Below are 24,091 nucleotides of genomic sequence, written 5' to 3' on the forward strand. Positions count from 1 at the left end.
TCGTTATTTTATTGCGAAGCAATACTACTTTAGGTCGCATTTCAGCCCGTTCCGTGGCGAGGCGGTGGTAGGCACCATTGACCTTTAGCGTGACCTCGCTGCGTGACGTCACACCACGTGACCTAGAGTGACGTCACACAAGCTGTGTAAAAACGGGGCCCCATCTCACGCCGTCGCGAGGCGAGGCGGTAGCCACCAACGGCGGCCTAACTCCCGCTCCTCTCACCAGGGGTGCGGCGCGGCGCCCGAGTCTAGTGTTCCTGTATATGCTCCCGCAGGGAGCAGAGTTGCGCATACCTTTTCCGGCGCCGCTCGCACCGCTATTGGCCGAGCGCGAAAAATGACGTCAAATGATCCGCGCCGCTGCGAAGCCAACTTTACGGGCGCATCGCCGACTCATGCGAACTCGTCGTTTCCGTCAGTACCATCGCCATTGCAATCAGTGGACCGTCGATCGTGCGTTCAGAGGAGCAGCTATAAGCTCTTGCATCTTGAATCTTTTTCTATTTGCAGATTTGCTGCTACTAAATAGTAAGCACTACTAAATAGTAAGTACTACTAAATAGTAATAGTAAATAAAAGTAAGCTTTGCTTAAAATGTGCACATGTCAACATTTGAAATGCGCTTAAATCTGTGTCTGCACCGCATGTATCGAAAACGTGCAGCTGTTGTGAACGATGGTTAGTGATAAATGGCGCTCTGTTAACGGTCACTGACATAACTGCAGGCACGATAGCTCTCTTAGCGACGGTCATTAATCGGCTGGTTTCGGCAGCCAAAATGCGCTAAGTGTCCACCTTACGTGTGTGAAGTTTTAAACACTCTTTAAAACATTTCTTGCTTTCTGGCCATGATAAGGCAACTTCATATGCATGCTGAAAATCATTGCACCGCTGTTTGTGGCAACGTACTGCGCGTTTGCGAGCGAACTTTGGAGCTGTTCGAGCCACGGGAGTATATTATTTTGGAGAATCGAAGGCGGTCCCACCCCATATTTGTACGTTCGTGTGTGTGTTTGTATATGCGTGTTTACATAGGTACATACAAAGTTTCGGTTGGTTGGAAGCCCACCCCCTCCGGCTGCACGAATGACTCGTTCGAGCGTAGCCTGTATTAACAAGTGCCCTTTGCTAAGCGCCCGCGAACAATTGGCGCTTGTAGCTCGCGACCACCAGAGAAAAAGGTGGAACACCGCGCGGCATTTGGCTCCTGCGCGCGCGAGCAGTGGCATCGCTGCAGAGCTGGATCACGGCGGCGGAACTATGCGCAACTCTGCTCCCTGCGGGAGCATATACAGGAACACTACCAGAGTCATCCTTGCGTGTCGCGACATCAGCAGCGGCCTCCTCGCAGCCGCCGACGTTCGGCGGGTGTCGAGCATCGAGAACGTCGTCATGCGCTACTTGAACCTCTCGTCCTTCAGCTCGATACGGGCGTTCGCCAACGGCGTGCTCAAGTCCCAGATGCACCTGGACGTGCTGGTGCTTAGAAGATTCACTGTAAGCCGTAACACTAGCATAACCCAAGACTACCACCAGCCATACTACCAGCTGATCCGAGAATAACACACTATTGCTTCGCAATCACCAGGCTTAACCAAGCTAAGCCACGGCCGTTTTTTTTTTCTCTAGCGCTTCAAGCGATTCACGTGCTTCCCGCGTTACGTGTCCACCTCCCCTTTCGCAAGCCAGCTTCGGTGACTTCACGTAGTTGCACGTGCTTTGTCGACGACTCATGATTCAGGTGAAGGATGCGATTCAGGTGGCTGAAGTTGAGAACGTCTAGACGCCGGGAGGCAAAGTTAAAATGCTGCCGACGGAACTGTCGTGGGCGCAACTCCCCATGCTGTGGAGATAAATTTTTGGTGACAGTGCAATCAGTACCTTAAGAGAGCTCGCATCTCAAACTCCAACGAAGCCATGAGGGATTACCTATAATGGACCGAAGCTACTGAATTTCAGGCGGCCGGAAGTTCGTATTCCTCCAGCACAGACTGAGATTCCGAATGAATGGTTACGAATGAAAAAATAACGCTCCGGCCGCTGCGGTAATGTCTTTTCATGTTGGGTTGATTGGTAGCTGGTCATAGTGCCCAGTTTTATGTGCTGCGTGGTGGACGCGCAAGAAATATTGTGAAGGTTAGTCCTCCTCAATTTAATTAAATGCTTAGAAAAAATATGCTTTGATTATGCGAGTAAATACCGTCTACATTGTATATCCAGTATATAAAATGCGGTTGCATGCAGAAGATATTAATATTTTCACAGGAGATTAAGCACCACGCGGAGAACTAAAACATGTAACAAAGCAAAACTCATTAATGGTCATGTAGCAGTGCAAGCAACGCGTACGGAGAGCAGAATACGAGACCAGCACGCTGTTTCAACTTGATGTTTAATGTATAGACCATAGGTTGGCACACTCACCCTTGAGTGCACTCACTCACTAGTACTCATTTCAAAGGCGTGAGTTCGAGTGCGAGTGAGTGCCAGTGAGTGCGAGTGGAGGTGGGTGTGAGTGAGTGCCAGTAAGTCCGAGTGAAGGAGTGAATGCCAGTGATTCTGAGCGGAGGTGAATGTGAGTGCGAGTGAGTGTGAACGTGACTCAGCGCTGTCAGTGTGAGAGGAGGTAATTGTGAGCGAGAGTGAGTGCTTGTGACTGTGAGTGCAAGTGTGTGTGAACGTTGCGAGTGCTTGTGAGTGAGGGGGTGTGAGTGTGAACATAGTGAGCGCCTGTGAGCACGAGTGCAGATGAGTGTGAACGTGAGTGAGTGCGAATGCAGGTGTGTGTTAACGTGAGTGAGTAAGGTCATGTGAGTGTGAACGTGAGTGCGAGTGGAAATGAGTGTGAACGAGGTGAGTGTTTCAGTGAGTGGAGTTGGGTGTGATCCTGAATGTGAGTGCAGGCGAGTGTGAAAGTGGGTGAGTGGATGTCAGCGTGAACGTGAGTCAGTGAGTGCGGGTGAGTGTGAATGTGAGTTAGTGCTTGTAAGTTGAGGTGAGTCTGAATATGAGTGCGTCTGATTTTATGAATGTGAGTGAGTACGAAGGGGAATGAGTGACTGTGAGCAGAAGTGAGGTTGAACGGGGGTGACTCTTTTACGGACAGCATAATTGAAGGCCTTTAATGTTATCTTTAAGATTGGAACGCGATAGCGTTAACAAGCAACGTTCGCATCGGAAATCACCGGAGGCTGTTTTTGGCGGGACCCTATTGAAGAGGAAGTGGATGCAGCATCGAAGGCACGCGCATGTGCCGCGTCCGAAATTTTCTTCATATAAAACCCAGTTCAAGAGTGTTCGCACCATCGACCCACAGTGGCTGAATGGGCTAACGCGCTGGTCTCGCAACCCATAGTTCCTGGGTTCCTCGGGATATCGTGTATTTATTCATTGCCTTCATCGGAAATTGTCGCACATTGCCATGAGAGGCCGAATACGCCGACAAAGTATTTTCTGGAAGAAGAGCTTCTAAAAGCTATTGCGTTAAAAAAAGCAACAAGCTGTATTATTCAAGGAAATATTGTTATCTGAACCGTCAGAAGTTAAGGTGGCAGAAGTCAACATCGCATGTCAAGGTCGCCGCTCGTGCGTTGCCGTTCACGTTACGGTGATATGCACGTGCATTTATTCTGTGAAAATGCGATCGTTTGCAGGTGCTGGAAAGTGCGACTCGACTTCATATTTTCAATGCGTCTTAGGGCTCGGAGCATCAGTTGATAACGATCAGCGAAACAATCATCTGTTCTCGTTGATGGAAGTGGAACGGCCTCCAGTGGATGTACAGTTGGGAGGCATGTGAGTTAGATGAGTGAAATAGCCTTAAGGGACACTTACTCATTCTATGTGGATTCAGCCATGTCACTACGAGAAAACCTCTCGCTTTGAAAATTCACTGTTGGCGAAAAATATTATATTGGGGTGCGTATTTACATGTCAGGCCCGTTTCTCTTTTCTCAGCAGTTGACTTTCACTTTCCAGTGTGCATTAGTGTTTTACGCGATGCATTTGAGTGCTCGAGAAGACAAACCCAATAGTTACGACCTGCCTTCGTTCATCGCGTACGCAATTTAGTGTTACGGAACGGTTTTTAGTGTAACGACTGGAAAGCAACTCTTTCTATTAGGTCAAATACACACGTGACTATTCGCTTGTACGGTAAGCGAACGCTAGCTCAGCTAATTGCCATGGCTCGTGCAATAAATAAACAACTAAACAAAATCTGCAAGTGTTAGCGTGAGCGGAAAGCGCAGAGATATTCAAGATCAGGCATGGGAATACCTTTGCAGACGGCGCCAAAGCGCCGCGAAGCGTAAGGCGCCTCGGCTTTAGGGAGGTGCCGACGAGTCACCCATAGACGACCGTTGGAAGTCATGCGAGCCGTGTGTGTGTGTGTGTGCGTGTGTGTATCAGCGGCGCCTGCTCTTCCTTCGGACGCTCACCCCATCTCCCTGTCTGCCGACGCGACAAGTTGGAGCCGGGTGCTTGCAGCTGGGCACATGGGACGGTTATGCCCATTTATGGTCCGATCTTGCGCCTGCGTTCCTGATTAGACCAAACCATGCTAGAGTGAGGTAGACTACTTGAAATGTGAAGCTTTTCCGGAGAACTGCCACAGTGCCGCGCTGCTTTGCCGGACGCGCGGGCTTTCTCCGCTGTGGTAGCTGCGCCAAAGCGGCTGTCGTCTGCTACGCGTTCGATATTTTGGTCGCCATTAGCCAACATTGCTATAATTTGCCTCCTATAATATACTACATGACTGCAAAATAATACTGCAGCACAGAGAACGCGTTTGTGTGCTCTAAATACGGGGATTTTGTATATTTCCTTCTATGCTTCCAAGTTTGTCACCGCAATGGCCCGCACTCACGGGGCTGTCTTAGGCGCAAATTCAGCGCGCACTTCATTGTGAGCAGATGTATTTTAATTTAGTTAAGAGTGGCATGACGAACGTATACGTGGGGCAAAATAGGATAAGCACGAGATGACGCCCATAACCGCGAAAACGAAGCAGATATTACCTTGTAACACAGACTCTCCGAGGAAGATGCTGCTGAAATCTGGTACATGACTTGGTAGAAAACGAGGGTGCAATCACAAAATGTAGTGTAGTTAGGGTTTGAGAATAAATTAATACAAAGCTTCATTGCGAGCTGTGGCTGTCAAAAGAAGCTGGGCACCACTAAGAGGCACAGTGAGATATTTTCATTCTCCAGGAGCCTGGGACTCCACACAGAGCATGAAAACTGCTCAGCATGAGAACTTCAGCAGCTTAAGTTGACGGGCTAGTTGATCTTGCATGCTATATTAAAGAGAGGTTTCCGCAAGACCACGAAGAGGACAGAGCACATGTCATCGTCCTGCCTTCCTGTTGTTCTTGTAGCACTACCTTCTTAATATAACATGACTGCTAACCCCTGGAAATTGCCTTTACCTTAAAAAGGCAAAGTTTTCGCCATATTGCGGCTCTCATCTGGGCCAGTACATGTATGAGCAATGGAGGAAGGAAATAAGAAATGTGGCAATACATGGATGCACGTGGTAGTGTACACTCCCCATTGCTCACTGATTGAAGCTCGTGGGTACTGGAGGCAGCAGAGGCTTGTGAACCTGCATAAATAGTTGCAGGTACACCTCGTATAGACGTCAGACTCTGCCCAGGCGGCGCTGCGGAAAAACCCGTCACCAGCGCCCCCATCGGAGCCTTGGCGCGAACTGAGTAGTGCAAGGAGAGCTGTCCGCAAGCGAAGGTGCATAGGCCACAATGGACCCTTCTCTTTCGTTTGTGTTGAGGCACGGTTTCCTAAAAATCAAGGACCTGGAAAGCTTCTTCCGCCCATCCACGCTTCGGAAAGGAAGCTTAGCAGGGCGAAGTACGTGTACAATATAAAATAAAGTGTCAAGTGTTATTTCGGCGTGCTGCAACTCGCAAATACACAGAACCTCAAGTTTCTCTATAGGCATATCAGCATAAAAATCTAAGCATTTCAAATTGTTTCATATTGAATATGTCCTGAACACAAGACTTAAAAGTATCTCCTATAGTTATATGTATTTTATCGTAATGTTTTGTCTCGCAATTATTTACAGAGTAAATCCTTTCATAGCCTTTTCCAGGGCAGCAAACAAAAAACGTTTTCGAAGGCAGCAAATAGAGTGCGATTATAACGAAAGTAAGCTTCCTACAGTGCCTACGCGCTGCATCTTTCTTTCTCGCAGTAGCTACAAGATCGCTCAGTACCTTAACTTGAACTTTTTGCAGACGCTTCGAGCAACAAGCGCGCACAAATCAATGTAAATGAATGCGACATTTTTTTCTTTACACATGTGCGTTATTTCGCATTTACTCATCCAGTGCTCCTACAGCAACTTTATTGCTCACATTTGAAAAACGCAGTCGAGCAGGTTCAGCACAAATGCGAAGCGTGTTTGTTGTAACGGCTCAGGACATACAAAATACCGAAAGTAGAAATGAGCTCGCGATGCAACGATGCTCTAGAACAGGATTTTGAATTCATAAACGAACCAAAATGTTTCGTTAAGCTTACCTGCCAGGTCTCTCCGTTCCACTTGTTGAGTCAAGCGGAGACGGACGTCTGTTAAAAGGCGGAGATATCGATGGCACATAAGCAAGATGGTTCGCAACGTTGGTTTTTCTGTTACCAATGAAGTGGCGGCTGCAGATTCTTGCGTTTTCGCTTAGCTACCACGGTCCTCCGTCAGGGCTACGCAACACAATTACAGAAGAACAATATGTTCGCACTTTCTCATGCGAGCCGCTGTGTTGTGCGGAATGGAAGTAATCCGATTACCCAACAGGTTGAACGGGCCCGTATCCAGCGCTCTCACCTTTCCCCTTCATACGATCGCGATGGAAATCGGTAAAACTGAACGTTGTTATTCCGTCCTTCACGTTCATGGCAATTTACAACACAACAGTAGCGTCGATTGCGGCGTTTCTTTGTAGCGCGCGGAGCTATCGCGGTTGCCGTCGTGTCCGCCCTCAGTCTGACGAATGAGCCAGCAAGCGGTTTATGGCAGTTCGGAGGCGCGTCCGACTAGCGTAGAAATTCATAGCTCTCTGTCTGGGTGTTAAATGCGCAAAACGCTCGCCATGTGGACCAAAATCTAGTTAAATCATTGTTTCGCAGTCGCTATCTGCATAGGCAACTTAGCAAGGGAGTCGGGCTTCGCACTACTCAATTACTGCCTCTTCGCACCGGCAGGTGGCGCTACGCGTCTTGCAAAACTCCAGAGTCTGACGTCCATAGCATCTAATGGAGCACATAAAGGTGGCGATAAATTCCAGTTTAGTTGAAGGTTATTGAAAGATAAAAAATCTACCTCCAATGGAGAAGCTAGCGAGGAAAGAAGATGGAGGCGGGCAAGAGCCCCAACAAGAGCCGGTAATTCTGCTAAAAGCAGAGAAATAGGACTGCGTGCCAAATACTTGCCAGACGCAGAGTAAACAACACCGTTTTACCTCGTGATGGTAAGGCTTTCAGGCTATTGGAAGCCTCTGCTTGCACTGCACCTAAATGAGGTACAAAAGGCAGATATGTCGTGAGACCAAATACACGTGCAGGCTGTTTGGTGCAAGTATGCGTATATAGAAGGTATTACCAGTAGCTGCCCGGAGTTGATTGCCGCTCAAGGGCACAACAAGAACATGTGGGCCTGTGTGGAGAACTGGCATTGAGCGGAGAAAATAGCATGATCAAATCTAGGCTGCAAAATGAATAAATGATATTGCCTACATTGAGCCACTGATGCTGAAGTTTGCTCGCTTGGGGTTCGCAATCTCGTACGTGAACACATTAATAATGCATTTATGTAAGAAAGCTACTGCAGGCTGGAACAGTGCAAGTAGCCTCTTAAATACGCCATACATGTTCTCGTGATGATAGTTTCCACGGCCAATTATTTGTTATTTGCTCAACATAACCTTTGCCAAGTGCACTCTAGCCATGAAGCTCAAGTACGTTAGGTCAGTGAAAACAATAATCATTTGCACAACGTTAAAACTTTCAAACGTGTTAGCTTACGTTGAGCTGGTGGCTTTCACGGTGGGGATTGCTTCCTAGGGCTGAATGTGGACGGTGTCTCATTCTTCTTCAAGTTTTTTTTATTCCGAACTTGTTTGAGATTAGTTGCTCAAATTAATTTTCTTCAAAATGATCCTAGACGTAAAAAAAAATAGAAATCAGGTTGAACTTACACTACAGCATCAAAGCACCAGAAACATCAGAAACGCCACAGAACAGTTTAAAATTTTCTATGGGGAAGCAGAGACAAAGAATGCAGTATAGTTGCGCTTCATTGAAAATTTAGTCCCATAATCTACTGCACGTCAAACAGGCACCATGCAGCCATTACCGCGACTACATCAGTGTTATGCGCTAAGAGCATGAGGCGTTAATACGCGGTGACACACGGCGCGATGACCTGAAAGCTGGACAATCTCTGTCGCACATAAAGCCGTTCAGGGGGCGAGTTTGCAGAGAATATAACCCATCACCCAGTAGTGGTTCGCCAAATTGGACAATATGAAGAAGGCGTGGTGGGTACATAGGCGACTTCCAACTTAATTATCTGACCTGAGTGTGTTTCTTATGGTGCGGTTTCAGCGAAGAAGCTGCCGACACTCGCTCCGTTTTCAGCCATCCAAATAAACAGTACAGCGAAAACGAGGTAGGACCTGTGCAAGAGCAAACGAGTGCTGCAGTTTACACCCCTCACTTATTACACATTTCCGCACCTCACGAATCTAGTTAAGCGCTGCAGTACAGAGTTATGGCCCGCGCCTAATTGTTCGATAACGCGAGGTGAAAGAACCCTGCACTGCCATAATCGAGCAGCTCAGAAATCTTCACTCGGCCATTCGGTGTACGTACCTTTATTCGCCCTTGTTTCTCCCGCTGCCCCGTGATTTGTTCAAGAATGCACCACCTAGCTCAAACAAGAGCTTACAGCGTCTGCTTCTTTTAATACTAATAATAATAATAATAATAATAATAATAATAATAATAATAGTAATAATAATAATAATAATAAGAATAATAATAATAATAATAATAATAATATCCCTTACTTCATGAAATTATTACACATTCAAAAAATCGGTCAGTCCAAGCCATGAAGGCTTGTCGAGCTGTACCCGGCAGTCAGCGACAAGTAGTCAGAAAAAAAGAACCCAGGTTAGCAAGCTATAAACTGAAGCAATTTAGAAAACAAAAGCAAACTACAAAGCAAAAGGAGGCTACAACACAAAAGCAAAGTACCAAAAACAAGCTAGCCACGAGCAAACGCAAGTTAAAAAAGATATAAAGTGAAACAATCAAGTATACACACCAATCTAGACCAAACGAAACTAATCGAAACTGTAGCACGGGCTCTAATGGTAACTAAACAGAAGAATAATTGGTTTTGAGGTACAGTTTGAGTGTCCGTTTTGAGAGATAGAGTACAGTTCAGTGGGTGAGGAAATAAAAACGTTAGGAACATAATATTTTCTGGTATAACGACCAAAACGGGTATAACACCGCGGGGTAGTGAACGTATTATGGTGTCTCATTGGTCTGGCAGGAATCAATGGAAAAAGAAAATCACTGTTCCAAAAATGTTTTATCACCAGAGTTTGAAAAAATAATGCTTCAAATGAGGGTAACTGCAAAAAAGAAAATACATTATTATTAGGGGGAATTGTCTATGTTGTATGCAACATTTCGAAGAACAGATTTCAGAATAGAATTCAATTTTGCGCACCATGTATATGAACAGTGATGAAATATGGTAATTCCGTATCTAAGATAGCTGTACACAAGCGCGTGAACAATGACTTTACGGACAGAAAACGGGAACAGGTATCTAGAGTTATACAGAAGACAGTATACTGTACGTAGCTTTTTGCTAATACATGCAAAATGTGTGTTCCATGTCATATCAGAATCAAAGATGATGCCGAAATATTTTACATTAGTTGCGAACTCTAATGGATGCATTTGCAGTTTATACAGTTAGATTCGTGAACAAAAAATGGCGCAGGACGATAAACTTTGTTTATGTGGATTATGAAAGCAAACCAGTTTATTCTTTTGTCTATTAATTCCAATTTCGTTACTTGTACGCCAATCCATTGCATACGTGGTATCTGCTTGAAGATTATAAACGCATGTATTAAATGATGCATGATGCATGTGTTGACAGAAGGACAGTTTCGTCGGCGTACTGGAATATGCGGCATTTTGATGCAAATTGGGGCAAATCATTGACGTAGAGTTTAAATAAAACTGGAGATAAAACAGATCCCTGGGGAACACCCGATTTTAACATTATTTTTGTACTTGAATAGTCACCTATGTGCACCACCTGAGAGCGATTGCTAAAATGACTAGACAATAAATTTATAAATGGGCCCCTGAAGCCAATTCTTTCTAGCTTATCAAGAAGTAATGTGTGAATAACGGAATCGAAAGCCTTACTTGCATCTAAAAAAAGAGCACATACGAATTCGTTATTATCAAAAGCTGAAGAGTGTCCGTAAATTATTCTAGCATGGAAATAGTGCCATTTCCCTGGCTTGTGACAGAAGATTATTTTTATTCAGGAAATCGGTCATCGTTACGAGCAGGTGTTTTTCAATTATTTAACTAATTGCAGGAAGAATAGAAATCGGTCTGCAGTCCTTTTCTTTGCTATGAGAACCACTCTTATAAAGCAAGCGGCTTAACCACAGACACTTTTAAATCGTCGGGAATAACGCAATGATACATATACTCATTAATCATGAAGAGAAGGACGGATTCAAGCACAGAAAAATTAATAATTTAACTGGGCCCAGTCGCGTCTTTTCGTGCGCAAACGACAGCGACAAGCGATGGCCTCGTCACCGTGCGACCTGTCGCGAGGTTACATCACCTCCTGCGGTTACCACTTCCTAGCTGCAAAACTGACTGGCTGAGGCGAGCGACAGGCTTGGTGGCTGACAAACGACACAAAATTTAGGGTGAGATTAAGTCGGAAGCGGACAGATTACGCAGCACGGCTAAGCACAACACAGCGGAGAGTAACATTCCGCGAACACTTACCTCGCAAAGGCGCGACGATCCCGTAGGCTCGACCGATCCAGTGGAACCACACTTTCCGACGAGCTTCGTTCACTTTTCCGCGCGGTATGGTAAAAAGCTTTTTCCCTTGACTGCCTCGGTTATCACAGCCGAACGCGCAGTAACACGCATAACGAGACCACGAGTGAGACGGAGGCAGACCGGCACTTCGCATGCATTCCGTATGTGCACGCGGCGAGCAGAGAGGGACTTTCAAGATGGCGCTGAGGCGGAAAAAGCAAAATAACGTCACTGAAAGCGAGCGCGCTTTCATATGGCAGCAATTCTCCAATCGGAGACACGGAAGATAGAGAAGTTACATAGTTCAAGAGATGGCGGTGCTTTTCCGAAGGTAGAAGGGTTTTGACGGGCCCTGCAGAGCAGCGGCGCGGCGCGACGGTTCCCCGCAAAAGCCTCAGGCAGGAGCCGGTGCTTTGGACACTCTCCTATAGTCGCGGACAGCTTTCTTGGCTAGGAAACGTAAGCTACGGGGGCGGAGCTTCACCACATGACTGTATTCGTACGCAACGTAGTCCGGGCGCTCTTGAAGCGGTTTCGGTTTCGCCAACCTGGCACAACCTCTTTCGTGAAGGCACATACAATTCACTGGGCGTGAACCAATGTCCGATATGTAGCAAGTTCCGAACAGCGAACATCGCAGCTTGCATCAGAGCTTCCAAGCAGCCGTATGGCGTCGGCTAGGACTTCGACGCGCAACCGACGCTGGCGTCGGTAGAGCCGGCGCAGCAGTGAGCTCGCTCACTTGTTTTTACATACGTGCCGACGGTTGCGATTTCCAGAGGGGTTCGCTTGGTTTCCGCGCAGACGCTGGAAAAAACTCTTTTGCGAGTGCTTTTTTTGCTAAAGTTGGACACAGCCTCTCAGAGGAGTTGATTGGCGGAACGGCAAGCGACGAACACTCAATAGTAGACACGGGCCTCATTTTACCTTTGATGAATGTGCAAAACTTGCGACGCTCTCGGGTGTGCGAAAACTCGAAAGAGCAAACTAAAAATACAATAAAATACCTGTAGTTGACTAGTGAATGTTACGTATCGTTTCAAATTAGGTCCTGTAAAAAAGAAAAAAAAGTATTGTTTTCTATTTCTGACGTAAGAAAACGTGAGCAAAACTACGGCACTATTCTAAGCAGCGGTGAAAGGCGCTCTTAGTTTCTGTAGCCTCCGCTTCATAGCCAAGAAAAGCTGTCCGCGAGTATAGTATTCTAGGCATGGAGGATGCTAGGTCATTCTAACCGTCCTCGTGTTCCAGAACGCCATGTGAATCTCCGCATGGCTCCCATTGGCCGAGTTAATGCAACCGCTCTTTTCGACGCTAGCCGCTAGACTTCAGGTACGGCCCTTTTGGGTGGGCAATATATTATGGAAGTGGCGGCCCCCATGGTTGTTTATGTACTCATGGCAACAGGAACAGCAGACGTGCAGCACTTTCGCTCCAAAGCAACTCGTTTTAAATCTGATGCCGACTTGCCCGGCTCGCTACCCGCTTCGCCCTTCCGTCTCAACTTCCGTCTCAACTGTATTAAACCAGTTTGTTTCACGTCGTATCATCTACCTGCCGTTCCCTCCTCGATGATCAACGAGAGCCAAGCTCCGAGCGAACGCTGTTAAGTTGGCGGCCACTCGAAGTCATGAATTTATTTAAATATAAGGCGTTAGTAACAGAAGGGCTAAGTTAATTCCGTTCCCTAATAGTTTTAAGGAAATATAAATATTTAAAGCAATTTGAGTTAAATGTGTATTGATTAGGCGTTCTAGGGTGCTTGTGGCGTGTTAATTCTAGAACGATTCGAAGAACTTCGTACGGATGTGTCAATAGTTTTGTCACCATGAATAAATTGAAACAAAAACTTTAGTCGTGCTAGTTTTGCCCTGCTTTGCAGTGTTAAACACCAGCTTTTTTTATAGTTCACTCCATGAATCATTTAACTTGTACTTGTTATAATGAACCTCACTGCCTTCCTCTGCATCCCCTCTTGTGAGTTCTTTTGTGTAGGTAAATCAAACAATACTGGCGTACTCCAGCCCTGGTCGGACAAACATATTGTAAACCAGCAGATTTGTATATGCGGCTGCAATACGAAATGCCTTCTCTGAAAGATGAATCCATTTAGTGCCCAACATGTACACTGACTTCCACTTGAGGTTATGTTGTCAAAATGGGTTTGCCATCGGAGAGCGCATCCTAAAGTGGCGCATAAATATTTACCCTGAAATACCCAAATGAGGGGTGTGTCATTAATAATGGAAATTTCTGCTTATTGCTAGCATTACTGATGTTTGGGCATTTACAGTCATCTGCCAATCCTGACACCAGGCAAAGGTAGAATTTTTTACATGGTGATCATCATTGGAATTAATTTCGCAGTGCGAAAAATAATGGTCAACAAATAGACGGATGTTGCCATGTAATCGGTAAGGCAAATCGTTCAAATATATCAAAAATAATACTGGGTCTAAAACACTGCCTTGGCGCACTCCAGATGTAACAGGTGCTAAATTGGAAGCTTGATTTGAATATACACGAATTGTGAGCGGCAGAGCTCGGCACACTCACTTATGAATGCACTCACTCACATTCACTCGCACTCGTTTCAAAGGCGTCAGTGCGAGTGAGTGCCAGTGGGTGTGCGCTGACGTGAGTACCAGTGAGCGTGAGCGGAGGTGAGTGCGAGTAAGTGCCAGTGTGAGTGAGCGGAGGTGAGTGAGAGTGAGTGCCAGTGCGAGTGAGTGGGAGTGAGTGCGAGTGTATGCGAGTACCTGTGATTCCGAGTAGAGGTGAGTGTGAACGAGAGTGTGGGCTGGTGAGTGATAGTGCCAGTGAGTGTGAGCGGAGGTGAGCCGGAGTATGAGTGCCAGTGAGTCTTAGCGGAGGTGAGTGCGAGTGAGTGCCAGTGAGTGTGAGGGGAGGTGAGTGCGAGTGAGTGCAAGTGAGTGTGAATGGAGGTGTGTGCGAGTGAGGGCCAGCGAGTGTGCGTGCAGGTGAGTGCGAACGTGAGTGAGTGTTTGCGATTGTGACTGGAGGTGAGCGTGAACGTGAGTGAGTGCGGTGCCTGGAAAAATTATGGTGAGGGAGTGTGAGTGAGTATTCTTCGACACTGCCGCCCTATGGAATGGAGAGGACAAATATTTAAACCAGACAAATAATTAAAAACGAAAATGGATGAAAAACTTCGAACAAACATTACAGTAGCCAAGAAGTTCGAGATTTAGGAATTGTTGTTCAACTTGTGGTTTCTACAAATTGTACCCAAGTGAACCATAGCAGTGGGGACTTTTTGTTAGTGGTAATAGTACCTTAATTACATCAAAAAATCACACACGACTATCACACTCTCTATGTGAAATTTGAGAGCATCCCTATACGTGTTTTCATTTCGAGATAGATTGGCTGTCACGGAGAATCTGTCACCTGGGACAGGCTGCAAATGGAGCTGAGTTTGGCGCGACTGCCTCGCTAATTGCGAGATCGTAAGGAGCAGCGCGTGGGTGTCGCGTGGGTGCGATTCACAGCAGCCACAGCAGACAGACCTCCCATATGACGCACGCCACTCTGGCGCCATCTCGTAGCATAGTCACTGCAGCGCGCATCTTGCGTGGCACTACGTTTTCCTTCTAACGCTTTCGCCGTAATCTTCTCTTCCGTTTTTGGCTTCATGCTTCCGCTGCACCTTGTTCCGCCGCTTCCCTCCTCTCGCTTTCCTCCCGCTTTTAGAGCACATGTATTAGGCTCTCGTTCTTTCGTTGTGTGTCGGCCTCGGCGTAAACGAGCGATCGAGCGCAGGGAAAAGAGGAAAGCGAACGCACAGCGCAGTGGTCCATGAAAGACGCCAGGAGGAAAGCGGAGAGTGCATCGAAACCCCGAGGCTGAAAGCGGAGGATAATGGTATGGCAAAAGGTTGAGAAGAAACGTAGAGTGCGGCTACGATGGCTACGAGATGGCGCGAGAGTAGCGCGCGTCGTCTGAGTGGTCTCTCGGTGGCGGCTGCTGTGAATCGCGCCCAAGCATCAGCCAGGCTCTAGCTCTCGAGATCTCCAGTTTAGCGAGGCAGTCGTGCCACGCATAGCTCCATAGCAACTTCCGGCACGAGACAGGATGTCGGCGCCAGCCAATATGTCACGCAATAAAAACACGCATGGAGTTGCGTTCAAATTTCGCATTAGTTTGTATCGTAATAGTCCGAAAATTTTTTTTATTTCTTTGCGGCCACCGCTGCGCTCCGCGCTCGTTCGTTCATCCGCTGCGCTTGTTCAATCGGTTTTACGCCGGGAACGCCGACGCACGAACGAGCGCCTAACAGCTGCACTCTAAATTGTATGATGTATTTCACAAGTTGTCAATAGTTTTCATTTAAAATTTTCGTTTTATTTCTTCATGTGTCCCGTAATATTTGCATATAAGTGGGACGCGGAAATGTTTGCCTTTTGCCGGGTGAGGTCCTTTCACCAGCCTTCAAATGTTAAAAGATGTCGTTAAGCACAGCACGAGCCTTTCCGCATCGCAAGTTTCTCGAATGTCAACGCGCGTTCTTTCCGTTGCCTATGTTTTTCGCTTAGACTTGTGTAATCAGATTGTATACGCTACACGAGTAATGTTTTACTTTCTAGAATGCACGTGGGCACCATTGACTGTGCTGAAAGCTTCGAAAATCCATGTATAAAACCAGCGCATGCTGGTCGACTATCGACCAGCATGCGTGCCGCTATCGTTCTCCGACTTCTATTCCAAGGCACATGTTCGCCCAACAAACAGTTTCGCCACTTGCGTTGCGCCACTGTGGTTGTTCACCGTCATTACCACGTGACCCTAGCGCTGAAGTCGGCAACAAATGAGGAGTACAATTTTATATTCTGAAGGTAACCCTATTCTTTTTTACAGCTCCTTTATGATGCAGGGTCCTACTGGCTCTATCAGAGAAGCGCCATGGCGGACACTACATTTACAACCACCCGTCGCTGCGTGTTACTGAGTTATGAAACGTTTGATAGCATATCCGACTTGGCGATCTTATATGCCTTTGGAAGCGCACTTCGTGAAAGGTATAGGCAACCGTTTTATCTTATATAAATTAAATTATGGGGTTTTACGTGCCGAAACCACGATCTGATAATGAGGCACGCCGTAGTGGGGGCTCCGGTAATTTGGACCACCTGGGGTTCTTTAACGTGCACCTAATTCTAATTACAAGGTGTTTTCGCATTTCACCCTCATCTAAATGTGGCCGCCGTGGCCGGTATCCGATCCCGCGACCTCGTGCATTGCAGTCCAACACAATACCCACTAAGGAATCAGGGTGGACAGCGTTTTATTTTCACCGAGAACACTATATTCAGAACATTTTCTGAAGCACCAATTATGTCACACCATGTAGCCGAAGGCTATATGGTGTGACGTAGTGGTGCATGTGATAATGGTGCTTTTGTCGTAACGGTGTTGTGGACTACATTGTGCGAATTCCACCATGTAGCCGAAAACACGAGAAAACAAAGCTGGTCGCTTGTGTTGCAAATGGGTAGCAAGCCCCAAGGGTAGCGTTGGCCTGGCGGCCTGGGGCACAACAGGAAGCATCCGAAGGTCCAGGCAAAGGATGAGTCGATTGCTAACAGAACAACTTGTTTATTATAGCATCGCAAAAGAGCGGCCGGTCAGGTCGACCGAAGTGGAGAGACGGGAGACCACGTTACTCGACGGAAGAAATCGGAGCCTCCCTCGGCGTCCGTGGGCTGCTGCTTTTATACTCTCGGAGTCGAGGGAAAGTAGGAACGGCTCGGGTTGAGGCGCACGTGACGGCGGCGCACGGACACGTTGAGACGAGAAGTGACGCATCCGCCGGGCCGGCGCCGGTCAGACCTCCGCGCTTCACAGTTGGGGAGCTCCTCTCCCCGGCTGCCGCGCTTTGACAAGCGTGGGCACCAACATGTACACACACACACACACACACACACGAAGACACGTGGCATTGAAACATGCCTGGACGCACTTGGGAGGAAGCGTTGCAGCAGCGCTGAACGGGCCAAAATGTCCGCCGCTTTGAACGAAGCCCCGGCGTCCGTTGCATCCGCGCCGGCTATACCGCGCGTCGGAGGCGAAATATAACAGACCACCCCGCCGTGAGAAGGAGATCCCGATGGTCAGGGGACTGCATCCGCTGTCCGGAGGGATGTCGCTCGATGATGCTCATAACCGAAGTCGGTCGTCCCTCGGTGTTTCTTGAGCGCAGCGCACAGAGAAGGCCTCGTTCTCACGTTCAGGTTCAGACAGCACACTGCAAAGTGTGCTGTGTGAACCTGAAGTGTTGTGTCGTGCTTCGGGAGAGTTGCCATATTTTTTTTCTCTCGTTCCCAGCAAGCGTTACAACTACGCCGAAACTCAACCACTCAGTCAACAAGCACGACACAACCCTCACTAAGCCATGCAAGGCTCTTTCCCCTTTTATACTACTGCCTAGTTCCTTACAGTAGTCTAACAGCACTCAAAACGCGTCCACAAATTGGAAAATTGCACTAGAAAGCACGTCATCACTTTGAAACACTAACCAAAAGCAATATGTTAAATATGCGGCCTCAGGAAGAAAACATCAGTAACAAACAACTTTGAGGCTGATTCCTACGTTAGGGGCCTCGACTTAAGCCATCGGCGTTACCGTTGAGACTCCCCTTTTAGTAACGCACCTCAAAGGAATATTGTTGCAAAGCGAGGCTCCAGCGCAGGAGGCGGCCATTTTTGGAAGAGATGGTCTGCAGCCACTGGAGAGAGCAGTGATCCGTCTCGAAGCATGCGAAGCGGAGACCGCAGCGAGCGACCGTACACCAGCTCAGCTGGCGAAAACCCCGCAGCTTATGCGGCGCGGTCCTTAATGCAAACATCACCCCAGGCAGACACAGCTCCCAGTCAGTTTGTTGTTCAAAACACAATGCTCTCAACATGCGCTTCATGACGGAGTGGGGCTTCTCAACGGAATTCGACTGTGGGTGGTACACTGAGCTGTGTAACAGCTTTACCCCGCACCTTTCGAGAAAGGCTGTCGCCAAAGCGCTAGTAAACACTGTGCCCTGATCTGACTGGATTTCCGCAGGAAAACCAACTCGCGCAAATATGGACAGTAGTCCATTGGCTATCTCAACTGAGCTGAGTTCTTTAAGCGGCACTGCTTCAGAGAACTTTGTCGCTGGGCAGATCACAGTCAAAATGTGTCTGTACCCCGTGGTTGTTACCGGCAGAGGTCCCACTGTATCAATAACGAGCCGTCTAAAAGGCTCCGTAATGATAGGTACCAACTTCAACGGCGCCCTCGATTTGTCCACTGGTTTGCCCACCCGCTTACAGGTGTCAAAAGCCCCCACAAAGTGTTCTGCGTCACGAAAACACCCTGGCAAATAGTACTCTTGCAAGAGACGGTCCTTAGTCTTCTTAACTCCTAGGTGTCCGGACCACGAACCTCCATGCGACAAGCGCAACAGATCCTGACGGTAGCACTGAGGCACGATCAGCTGATCGAACTCCACTCCCCTGCGGTCTAGATACTTCCGGTACAGGACCCCACTTCTTTCCACAAAACGAACATTTTTCTTGGCGATACCTTCTTCGACATTGCAGCGCATGATTTCTAGGCTGCCATCCTTTTTTTGCTCGGCTATCAAAGCCGACCGGCTGACGTTTAGCAACCTATTGAGTCCATCTGACGTAGGCGCGATGAGCAAATCTGCAGATAGCCCTTCTAACTTTCCCGTGTCGGGCATTTCCTCTCCAGTATCTGGTGCCTTCAAAGCTACAGGCTCAATTTTATTCAGTTCGGACATGCTCTGAATATCAGCTTGCTGCGCCTCCGACCCTTTCTCATTGTTCGACAACGTCGGCCCCGCAACTACCGTCTTTGCAGCGAGCTCCCGAACTCTCGATCTGGTTAAGGCCTGAACGCTAGCCTCACTAAACAAAAGCCCCTTCTCGCGCAGGAGGTGATCGGACCTGTTCGAAAATAGGTACGGGTACTGGGGGGGGCGGGGGGGGGGGGCAGCATAGATGACACTGCGGCCTCCGTCTCAAGCGCTCAGAAAGGTCCTTCAATAAGCACTTTTGCTACAGGCAGACACACGGTATGAGCTTCCACGGCTTGCTTGATCAATGCGCACTCGCCAGTGAACATATCGGGTTCTACGTAAGAGGGGTGAACTACATCCATTGTAGCTGCGGAATCACGAAGCACTCGGCACTCCTTCCCGTTCACGAGGAGGTCTCGCATGTAAGGCTCGAGAAGCTTCATGTTCTCGTCAGTGCTGCATAATGACAAAAACACGACTTTTATTTTTGTTTCTGGACACTGCGCCGAAAAGTGACCCGGCTTCTGGCGCGTATAACAAACGCGCGCTTGCCTCGTCTCGAACCGCTTTCTGCGTTCGGCTTCGGCTGCCGCCGTCTCCTTACGTTCGGTCGGACTGCTTTCACTCGCATCCGCACTACGTGTGTCCCCCCTTGCTCTCATGGGTGTGAACATCGGCCTTTCAAACTTGGAGCCGAATTCACCCTTTTGACCGTCCTTAGCTCCGCGAGCCCGACGCGTCACAAACTCCTCGGCTAGCTCAGCGGTTTTAGCCACCGTACTAACATCTGGCCTATCCAAGACCCGGTACCGCACTTCTCAGGTAACCGATTATAGAAATGTTCCAGCCCGAAACACTGCAGAAATTTCTCGTGGTCACCAAACGCTTTCTCGTCTTTGAGCCACTCCTGCATGTTTGACATAAGCCTGTAGGCAGACTCTGTATATGACTCACTGCTGCCTTTCTCATTTTCCCGAAACTTCCGACGGAACGCCTCCGCTGACAGCCTGTACTTTTTTAGCAGACTCGATTTCACTTGGTCGAAATCCTCTGCCTCCTCTCTCTTCAAGCGAGCGACTACGTCGGCCGCCTCGCCGGGTAACAAAGTGAGCAAGCGCTGTGGCCACGTTTCCCGAGAGAACCCCTGCTTCTCGCACGTTCGCTCAAAGTTAACCAGGAACAAACCAATGTCCTCTCCAAGCTTAAACGGCCGCATCAGGTCAGTCATTTCGAACGATACTCGTTCTCCTGCACCGTGTGCCTGACTTCCATTACGAGGGCGTTCCATCTCTACCTCGAGACGCTTCATTTCCAAAGCGTGTTGACGGTCGCGCTCCTCTTTCAATTGTTGCTCTCTATCTTTCTCTTTATCTTTTTGATCTTTACGTTCGCGGTCGTCTTTCTCTTTTTGCTCTTTACGTTCGCGCTCCTGTCTTTTTGCCGTCTCCCTCTCCTCAATGGTCTCAAGGCATTCCGACAGCTCGTCATCCTCGCCTTCTAACTCAAGAATAGCCCTTAGCAGTTCTGGTTTTCTGAGTTTGTCTGAGACATCCAGACCCAACTCTCTTGCAAGCTCCAGCAATTTCGGTTTGCGCAACGACTTCCAATCCATGGCTGCTCTGAATGCTGCTTTCTCTACTCCCTACTATTGTCTTGCCGCAAACTAACCCGGCAGCAACGACAACCACAATTACCAGCTCTGTTTCTGACACTAACAAAAGCCTGGCAAAACTCAGAAGAAAGTCCCGAACTCACCAAACCTCGCAGCCAAGAATTCAGCGTAGTCGTTCCGTTGCAGGCAACCAGTCATCACACAGGGCTCGTTGCACTGCTCCCGGATGGTCGTTGTGCTGCTCAGCATATAGTCGACCGCATATCTTCGCTGCTGGCCTCCGTTGTCGCGATCTCACCGCTGACAACCAGTTGTTGCATCTGGGTCGCAAGCCGCAAGGGTAGCGTTGGCCTGGCGGCCTGGGCCACAGCTGGAAGCATTCGAAGGTCCTGGCAAAGGATGAGTCGACTGCTAACAGAACAACTTGTTTATTATAGCATCGCAAAAGAGCGGCCGGTCAGGTCGACCGAAGTGGAGAGACAGGAGAGCACGTTACTCGACGGAAGAAATCGGAGCCTCTCTCGGCGTCCGTGGGCTGCTGCTTTTATACTCTCGGAGTCGAGGGCAAGGAGGAACGTCTCGGGATGAGGCGCACGTGACGGCGGCGCACGGACACGTTGAGACGAGAAGTGACGCATCCGCCGGGCCGGCGCCGGTAAGACCTCCTCGCTTCACAGTTGGGCAGCTCCTCTCCCCGGCTGCCGCGCTTTGACAAGCGTGGGCACCAGCATGTACACACACACACACACACACACACACACATACACACGAAGACACGTGGCATTGAAACATGCCTGGATGCGCTTGGGATGAAGCGTTGCGGCAGCGATGAATGGGCCAAAATGTCCGCCGCTTTGAACGAAGCCTCGGCGTCCGTTGCATCCGCGCCGGCTATACCGCGCGTCGGAGGCGAAACGGAACACTTGGCAGCATATCTCCAGGCATAGTTGCTGCTGCTACGGCGCCTGCTCTGTTCACCTATCTTTTGGGGTGCCCTAGATCATGCAGTGTCCTCGATCAGCTGTGAACGGCTGTTCTCTGCTATGAACGAAGCAAAGGGCCAGAAAGGGTTTGTGGCACAGCCGGCAATAAGCTAGGCATCATTTTTTCGCAGTAGGCATCATTTTTTCGCAGTAGGCATCACAATGGGGGGGGGGGGGGACAAAGCGAAACCCATAGGTTTGCCAATGTCTACATCGGCTAACTCAGACCATGTTTCTCATGCCGTCCCCTCGAGTCTGTCTGTTTAGTACGGGGTCCACAAACACCTTTCACCCACTTACGAAAATTCAGTTCTTTAGCAACATAGCGCCCAAGGATAGCGCCTCCGTTATAATGAAAAATTGTTTGGCAAGTCGTCTATTAAGCCTGTGCAAAAGAAGCCGATAGCACACGAACCTTTGTCAGGGTGAAGGCAAGTCTATTTTGTTGTTGCTTGCTTCTTTCTTTGTCCTTTGCTTATGGCCAATACCTACTACGACGTATTCCCCATGATTCACACGGAATGTAGAGAAGGCTATACGCAATGGTAACAAAACAATGGAAATGTTTGGGAAAGTATCAAAGTCATACAAAATAAGGCCAAAAAATGTAAAGTTAGCTTAGAAATTGTGACAGAACTCATATAAATGGCATTGTCGATGGCAATGACATTAGTAGTCCATCGATGTTGCGAAATATCGTATTTGTGAAGTGACATTTATTGAGCATCTGTACCATTAAATATTGTGCGACTTATTTTGACTGTACGAGAGGTACTCGGTATCATCCTAATTCGATATAACACTTGCTTGTTAAGCTCGCCCAAAAGCGCGTCCAGAGATTTTACGACGACTGTATGACGCTTACGCAGCGACGATGTTGGAGTAACGAAGAAGGAATGACATCGATGGATTCACGAAGGCGGCAGGACGTCGACGCTACGACCACATTGATATGCCGCTGCTGAAGTGATGACAATTATAAAATGACAGCCTGATTAGGAAGGCATGACAACATTGGTGTAACGATGGCGCGACGATGACGAAGCTGGATGACGAAGTTATGTTGACAATGATGGAACGGCCACGACGGCATCGCGACGACGGTAGGACAACGAATGCAGACAACTGCATGACGACTATGGTTGTCAGTGGTATGAGGAGAATGAGACAACTACGCGTGTATAACGTCCATGGCTTGATGACGATTGTGTAAAGACGCATGTATGACGACAATGGCGCGAAGACGATGGCTTGAGGATCCCGGCATGACGAGAGTCAGATGATGAACCTGGAGTGACGAAAATAGCGCGACCACGACGGCACGGTGACGACGGTATAACAAAGAATACATCATGGTGCAGCGGTGCCGTAGAGGTAGACAATTCGCCTCTCATGCAGGAGGACCGTGGTTCGAAACCCGGTGGCGCGCAATTTTCCACCGGATTAAAAACATACGCTTGTTGATGAAATTGAATAAACAGGCATGGAGTGTGGTCTGATCCCGGTGACCAGAACCGGTAACGCACTCCCTCACCAGAGCAGGATTGGCCATCCTGGTGCAGTACTTGGCCACAACCTCCTATATGAATACAACAATCAAACCCCGGCCCTAGGAGAACTAGGAGTCGGATTGCTTATTATTAAGGATATAGCTGGTAACATACAGGAATTCTAAAGCATTAACGAGAGGGTGACAGGTCTTGTTGTGAAACTTAATAATAGGTACAAATTGAAGATCGTACAGGTCTACGCCCCTACATCCAGTCATGATGAGCAGGAAGTCGAAAGCTTCTATGAAGACGTGGAATCGGCAATGGGTAAAGTCAAAACAAAATACACTATAGTGATGGGCGACTTCAATGCCAGGGTAGGCAAGAAGCAGGCTGCAGACAAGTCAGTGGGGTAATACGGCATAGGCTCCAGGAATAGCAGAGGAGAGTTATTAGTAGAGTTTGCAGAACCGAATAATATGCGGATAATGAATACCTTTTTCCGCAAGCGGGATAGCCGAAAGTGGACGTGGAGAAGCCCGAATGGTGAGACAAGAAATAAAATAGACTTTATACTCTGCGCTAACCCTGGCATCATACAAGATGTGGACGTGCTCGGCAAGGTGCGCTGCAGTGACCATAGGTTGGTAAGAACTTGAATTAGCCTAAACTTGAGGAGGGAGCGGAAGAAACTGGTACATAAGAAGCCGATCAACGAGTTAGCGGTAAGAGGGAATATAGAGGAATTCCGGATCAAGCTACAGAACAGGTATTCAGCTTTAACTCAGGAAGAGGACCTTAGTGTTCAAGCGATGAACGACAGTCTTATGGGCATCATTATGGAGTGTGCAATAGAAGTCGGTGGTAACTCCGTTAGACAGGATACCATTAAGCTATCGCAGGAGACGAAAGATCTGATCAAGGAACGCCAATGTATGAAAGCCTCTAACCCTATAGCTAGAATAGAACTGGCAGAACTTTCCAAGTTAATCAACAAGCGTAAGACTGCTGATATAAGGAAGCATAATATGGATAGAATTGAACATGCTCTCAGGAACGGAGG

At 48.1% G+C, this 24,091-nt stretch overlaps 1 long non-coding RNA gene across 2 annotated transcripts in view; it reads left to right on the plus strand.

Moving 5' to 3' along the window:
* The window catches only part of LOC140215995 (uncharacterized), a 120,765-nt gene that overhangs the window by 21,652 nt on the left and 75,022 nt on the right, over positions 1-24,091 (plus strand). The window contains exon 2 of one of the 2 annotated variants that reach the window (XR_011892631.1): positions 16,005-16,165. The exons of the other annotated variant lie outside the window; for it this stretch is intronic. This is a non-coding gene — a long non-coding RNA (uncharacterized lncRNA). The remainder of the gene's footprint in view (positions 1-16,004; positions 16,166-24,091) is intronic. 2 annotated transcript variants of the gene reach the window in all.

Source organism: Dermacentor andersoni, chromosome 2 (genome assembly GCF_023375885.2).
Source record: "Dermacentor andersoni chromosome 2, qqDerAnde1_hic_scaffold, whole genome shotgun sequence".
In the NCBI taxonomy this organism is placed as follows: domain Eukaryota; kingdom Metazoa; phylum Arthropoda; class Arachnida; order Ixodida; family Ixodidae; genus Dermacentor; species Dermacentor andersoni.